The sequence below is a fragment of the Montipora foliosa genome, chromosome 3, assembly GCF_036669935.1.
Source record: "Montipora foliosa isolate CH-2021 chromosome 3, ASM3666993v2, whole genome shotgun sequence".
Classification (NCBI taxonomy): Eukaryota; Metazoa; Cnidaria; class Anthozoa; order Scleractinia; family Acroporidae; genus Montipora; species Montipora foliosa.
This window is the reverse complement of record NC_090871.1, coordinates 58,866,884-58,873,800: the sequence shown is the minus strand read 5'-3', so window position 1 is coordinate 58,873,800 and position 6,917 is coordinate 58,866,884. Positions and strand designations below refer to the sequence as shown.

The following is a 6,917-nucleotide window of genomic DNA, read 5'->3' as shown; positions in this document are numbered from 1 at the left end:
CACTGGCTAAAGCAGTGGAAATCAATTCAACGCTGAAACACTTGTTTTTGTGTAGCAATGGAATCGGTGACTCAGGTGCTGCTGCACTGGCTAAAGCACTGGAAATCAATTCAACACTGATATTGTTGAATTTGTCTCACAATGGAATCGGTGACTCAGGCGCTGCTGCACTGGGTAAAGCAAAGGAAATCAATTCAAGTGTGAAATTGTTGGATTTGTCTTTCAATGGAATCGGTGACTCAGGTGCTGCTGCATTGGCTAAAGCAGTGGAAATCAATACAACACTCCTACTGTTGGATTTGTCTCATAATGGAATCGGTGACTCAGGTGCTGCTGCGTTGGCTAAAGCAAATACAGGGCCCTTTGGCATACAGGGCTCGAGGCTAACTTTTTAGCTCACTAGCCTAGTGGCTAGTATCACGTCTGATTTCACTAGCCAAATCTCAATTTGCACTAGCCAGTCTCGTCATGCCCAGTTTCATTCATTTGTAAAACCTATCACGAAAAAATTCCACAATTGCAAACACAACTCGCGCTTTTAGTAAATATTCTCATATTCTCATATCCATCCTCGCAACAGTGGTGCAAATATGCTGGAGTGTACGGCTTCCCATATTTTTCTTATGAAGCCAAAGATTTGTCGCCTTGAGGCCAATTCTCACAGAACCGTTGCCAAAACTTTGCAACTCAAGACTGCACTGGAATATGAAAAATGCGGAGTAAAGTAAATTAAGAAATAAACCGTACATACTTGCTAAACTGCTTGTTTGGAACTCTGTGGAAACGCTGTTCCTTTGATTAGAGCTACTTGCGATTGAAATTTAACCTGCAAGCGCCATTCTATGCATGAAGCACAAAAGGAGCGGAATGCGGAAAAATAATATGATCTTAAATTAGATCTAAAGGAAATTCGAAAGGACATACTTACCCTCATTAACCCTTTTTAATAGTTTTAAACAGCAGTCTGTGCGTTTTATGCTTGAATTATGGTTTCCAGAGTCAATTAATATTCGGCGGCCACAGTGCTCACGAGCAAGTTTTCTCTCTTTTTATGTGAGATTCACCATTCCTAGTAAACGAGATAAGACGCTCCATATTATCTTTCTTTTTTTTAATTTGAAATAAATTATATTTGGATTCAATTTCTAAACAAGTATGTGATCTCTTTCCATATACACGTAACAACGTCGCAAACAGTTTGCGTTGGCTCGATTTGCAAACACTCACTTTTTTGTGTTTGTGTTTCTGATCCTGTTTTGAGGAGTATCCTCATTGCCACAATCGAACTCGGACACCATTTTCATTACTTATACTTGCCTCTAATTCGTCAAAACGTATCAAAACGTATCGCGTGCACAAAAATATCGTCGATTGATCGCAAACAATCAGAAACAGTTTACGATTGTGTTTCCATATCGTTGTTTCTTCGCCTTTGCATTGCTACTCGTTGCCAACAAGACTTAACAATAGACAAAATCTCTTGCGTCTTGTTTGCGATCATTGGTCGGGGATGAACGTAAAAGGTGTTTCATTTATGCAAACTGTTTGTGATCGAGCTCTCGGAATGTGCTTGCGATTGTTTGCGACAGAGTTACAGGGGCACCCAACGACCAATTTGTTGTAAAATGTATTATTATACTCCAGTTAATGAAAATAAATGTTATTAAGGCATTTTCAGGTGTTTTTCAGTGTTGCTGGGAAAACATTATCTGTTCCTTTTTCCCAGCAAGACACACAAGAAATTTCCCAGCCAGCTAGATAAAATTGGTTGGTTTCCCAGCCAGCTGATCAAATTTATTTCCCAGCCAAGAATTCCGCGCGCTTTCAAATCCCTCGATCCGAAACGACCGAACAAAAGCGACAAAACCGGGACAAAACAGGTTTTTTCCGCATGAATCGCTCTGACCAGCCGTCGTATGTTTGTTTTGTGACTACTCTCTGGGAGAGGGAAGGGGTTCTTTTTTTTTTTTTTTTTTAGTCTTCCTCAGTCTTCAGAGTTTCTACAGCCTGCTTGGGTTGAAATGCTAGAAAAAGTCAGTAATTACCAGGCAAAACCTCTCTCAATAACAAAATTTCCCAGCCAGCTCATTGAAACACCTGTATTTTTGCCAGCCAGCAAGATTCCTCTCGGGAACAGATAATGTGAGGAACAGATTCGTTGGGTGCCCCTGGAGTTACGCGCATATGGACACAGCAGCCGTGACGTTCCGCATGATTTCACACGTGATTAATCGCTTGTAACGTGGCGTGGGGAAACTGTAATCCGCGTTGGTTTCCTCTTCATTTTTTTTTTTTAACTTATCATTTTCTAAGGCAGTAAATTCCATAGAATCCGCTCATAGTTTGTGTTGTTAGTCATTTTCATTTTTGTTTTCGTCCAGAACTCCACTGCTTCACAATATTCACTAGCCTGTGGCTAGTTGGCTACCGTTAGTGTCGAGCCCTGGCCTAGTTAAACGTATTTCATACTAATCGTATTGACCATTGTCAAAACGTTTTCAAATTAACCCTCCCTTGGAGGTTTCCGTTGGACCAAAGGTCAGAGCCCAAAAGAATTGTTGCAATGTATTCGAATTACTAGCATCCTTTGAACGAGATTTAAATGCCAAATCGGCTAACGAAGTGTTGTGCCCAATTTAAATCTTGCGCTGTTAAGATTCTTTCTGTATTCCTTTCGTATTATAATATAGCATTCACATATAAATGGTATCGAAATAACCTGAAACAAAACGTTTTATTCTCAAAGGGTTTGAATTTTCAATGAAGATCCCTTTAAAAATTGTACAGCAAACGGGAGGCGGCGATAGTTTTAATTGCAATGAAATATGCGCCATTATATGAAGTATACTTTGTAACATTTAGTTTTGTATCAGGGGCACCCAACGTCAATTTTCGGAAAATATCTGTTCGGAAGACGATTTAAGATCTAGAATTTTCGGAACATTTGTTGTAAAATTTCTTGCTTGCCTGCCTGTCCTAGGATTTTCGAACGTCTAAAAAATGGTATAATTGCCCATTTTTAACGGATTTTTACCCTAAAAAGGTCACCTAGAATTTTCGGGAGCCTTTTTTCTGGCTGAAAATTTCGAAAAGGTAACTTTTGATCCCTGTAATTTTCGAATCACTAGACTTTCAGCTAGAAAATCCGAACAGATGTAAAATTTTTAGGGGATAAAAATATGCCTATATCTACCGTTTAAATACTAAAATACCTTTAACAATGCTATGTTTAAGTAGTTTTGAACTATATTCTCGTTGGGTGCCCCTGTTGTATGCATTCAAGGAAATTCAAATGCAAAGTCTCAAGTGAATGGAAAGAAAAGCTACGCTTGCATGTAAGCACAGTGCTAATCCATTGTTGCGACGCCGCACCGCATTAAAGTTTCTGGCTTGCTTGTTTCTTGTACTCACACGATCGCTTATGACGTTTACTCCGCGCTGCCTTTAAACTATCTTTGTAAGACTGTTTATATTCATTGTATGTTTCTTTCTCACTTTCTTGCAAATAGATATTTTCGTGTGACTTTGAAATAAAAACTGAAATTAAACCTATTCATTTCGCTTCATGTCATAAACTTGGGCCTAAGCTCAGTGTTAACTTTTGAATTTTTCCATGAACAAAATACAAACGAAGGAATAATTTGTTGGTCTCCATTGATGAATATGGTCTATTAGGCCACCAGTATTTTTAAAGTAGTTGCCCCCGGCGTTCATCGAGAAAACTCGAGGCAAAACAGAGAAAACAATGGAGAAGCTATCTTCTGTACGCTAATTATTCAACCAACAACTTAGACGGGAAATATATACCCCACTCTGTGTTGGTCATACCATGTAGCCAATCTTAAAAAGAAGCTTTTAACTGCATTGGTGAGCATTAACCACAATGCCTTCGAAAAAACAAAAAAATTCACAACTATAGACTATCCTTAGTTTTTATTACACTAATTGAGGAGCTACCGTAGTCAAGGGGTTAATCACGTATGGCTCAGGGACCGATTAATCTCTCCCTCTTTGGATCGAAAGTAGCACGGGGGACCCCAAACCGAGTTTTTGCAATTTTTTTTTTCTCAAACCCTTTGATTACTATCTGGCAAAATACGGCCAGCTTTATCCACGGTCCCATCTTGTGACGTCATCACTTTTAACGGTCAGGAACAGCTTTGTCCACTAACTTGTGCAGGGAGAAGAGAATACCAGAATGAGCACAATTCAGTCAAGGAAACTAGAGAAACGGCCAAGAAAACCATGTAACACTGACCTGAAATCTCCATGAAAAGCTTGCTCCATTACCCACCTACCTTTCTGAGCACCTAATTCTAAGATGATGAAAGGTTTCTCAGAAACTCTTCCTTACCAAAATAAAGCCTACCAAATGCCCAGCAAGTTGAAGAAAAAATGAGGCAAAGGAAAGCGAAAAGAGAGGGAAGGAGAGAAAGCGAAAAGTTAAAGTCGAAAGTGTTGTGCTACTTTTAAACCCAAAAATTATGTCGATATTTTGCTTTCTGCGCATTCCGAACTTTGCAAGCGCTTACTTTGCACCTGGCTGCAAAGGCCGCGGAGTGTACAACCTGCAAACGGGTTTGTAGGGAGGTTTAGCTCTTAAACAGCACGACAGTGACCAAAAAACCCCTCAACCAGCTTCAAAACGTGTTTTTCGGCCAAATCTCTAGTAGCCAAAGGGTTAATACGTATTTTACGAATGCGCATGCGTTCTGTACTAACTCTGCTTACCACATGAACAAGAACAAAGAAAAAAATTCACAACTATAGACTATCCTTAGTTTTTATTACACTAATAGAGGAGCTACCGCAGTCAAGGGGTTAATCACGTATGGCTCAGGGACCGATTAATCTCTCCCTCTTTGGATCGAAAGTAGCACGGGGGACCCCAAACCGAGTTTTTGCAATTTTTTTTTTCTCAAACCCTTTGATTACTATCTGGCAAAATACGTCCAGCTTTATCCACGGTCCCATCTTGTGACGTCATCACTTTTAACGGTCAGGAACAGCTTTGTCCACTAACTTGTGCAGGGAGAAGAGATCGCTCAAACTATACCAGAATGAGCACAATTCAGTCAAGGACACTAGAGAAACGGCCAAGAAAACCATGTAACACTGACCTGAAATCTCCACGAAAAGCTTGCTCCATTACCCACCTACCTTTCTGATCACCTAATTCTAAGATGATGAAAGGTTTCTCAGAAACTCTTCCTTACCAAAATAAAGCCTACCAAATGCCCAGCAAGTTGAAGAAAAAATGAGGCAAAGGAAAGCGAAAAGAGAGGGAAGGAGAGAAAGCGAAAAGTGAAAGTCGAAAGTGTTGTGCTACTTTTAAACCAAAAACTATGTCGAAATTTTGCTTTCTGCGCATTCCGAACTTTGCAAGCGCTTATTTTGCACCTGGCTGGAAAGGCCGCGGCTTCAAAACGTGTTTTTCGGCCAAATCTCTAGTAGCCAAAGGGTTAATACGTATTTTACGAATGCGCATGCGTTCTGTACTAACTCTGCTTACCACATGAACAAGAACAAAGAAAAAAATTCACAACTATAGACTATCCTTAGTTTTTATTACACTAATAGAGGAGCCACCGTAGTCAAGGGGTTAATCACGTATGGCTCAGGGACCGATTAATCTCTCCCTCTTTGGATCGAAAGTAGCACGGGGGACCCCAAACCGAGTTTTTGCAATTTTTTTTTTTCTCAAACCCTTTGATTACTATCTGGCAAAATACGTCCAGCTTTATCCACGGTCCCATCTTGTGACGTCATCACTTTTAACGGTCAGGAACAGCTTTGTCCACTAACTTGTGCAGGGAGAAGAGAATACCAGAATGAGCACAATTCAGTCAAGGAAACTAGAGAAACGGCCAAGAAAACCATGTAACACTGACCTGAAATCTCCATGAAAAGCTTGCTCCATTACCCACCTACCTTTCTGAGCACCTAATTCTAAGATGATGAAAGGTTTCTCAGAAACTCTTCCTTACCAAAATAAAGCCTACGAAATGCCCAGCAAGTTGAAGAAAAAATGAGGCAAAGGAAAGCGAAAAGAGAGGGAAGGAGAGAAAGCGAAAAGTTAAAGTCGAAAGTGTTGTGCTACTTTTAAACCCAAAAATTATGTCGATATTTTGCTTTCTGCGCATTCCGAACTTTGCAAGCGCTTACTTTGCACCTGGCTGCAAAGGCCGCGGAGTGTACAACCTGCAAACGGGTTTGTAGGGAGGTTTAGCTCTTAAACAGCACGACAGTGACCAAAAAACCCCTCAACCAGCTTCAAAACGTGTTTTTCGGCCAAATCTCTAGTAGCCAAAGGGTTAATACGTATTTTACGAATGCGCATGCGTTCTGTACTAACTCTGCTTACCACATGAACAAGAACAAAGAAAAAAATTCACAACTATAGACTATCCTTAGTTTTTATTGCACTAATAGAGGAGCTACCGTAGTCAAGGGGTTAATCACGTATGGCTCAGGGACCGATTAATCTCTCCCTCTTTGGATCGAAAGTAGCACGGGGTACCCCAAACCGAGTTTTTGCAATTTTTTTTTTCTCAAACCCTTTGATTACTATCTGGCAAAATACGTCCAGCTTTATCCACGGTCCCATCTTGTGACGTCATCACTTTTAACGGTCAGGAACAGCTTTGTCCACTAACTTGTGCAGGGAGAAGAGAATACCAGAATGAGCACAATTCAGTCAAGGAAACTAGAGAAACGGCCAAGAAAACCATGTAACACTGACCTGAAATCTCCATGAAAAGCTTGCTCCATTACCCACCTACCTTTCTGAGCACCTAATTCTAAGATGATGAAAGGTTTCTCAGAAACTCTTCCTTACCAAAATAAAGCCTACCAAACGCCCAGCAAGTTGAAGAAAAAATGAGGCAAAGGAAAGCGAAAAGAGAGGGAAGGAGAGA

General features: G+C 40.4%; 1 pseudogene; it reads left to right on the top strand.

The window, feature by feature from the left end:
- Positions 1-3,549, top strand: part of LOC137997815 (protein NLRC3-like) — a 38,128-nt pseudogene extending 34,579 nt beyond the window's left edge.
- Positions 3,550-6,917: the final 3,368 nt, after the last annotated feature.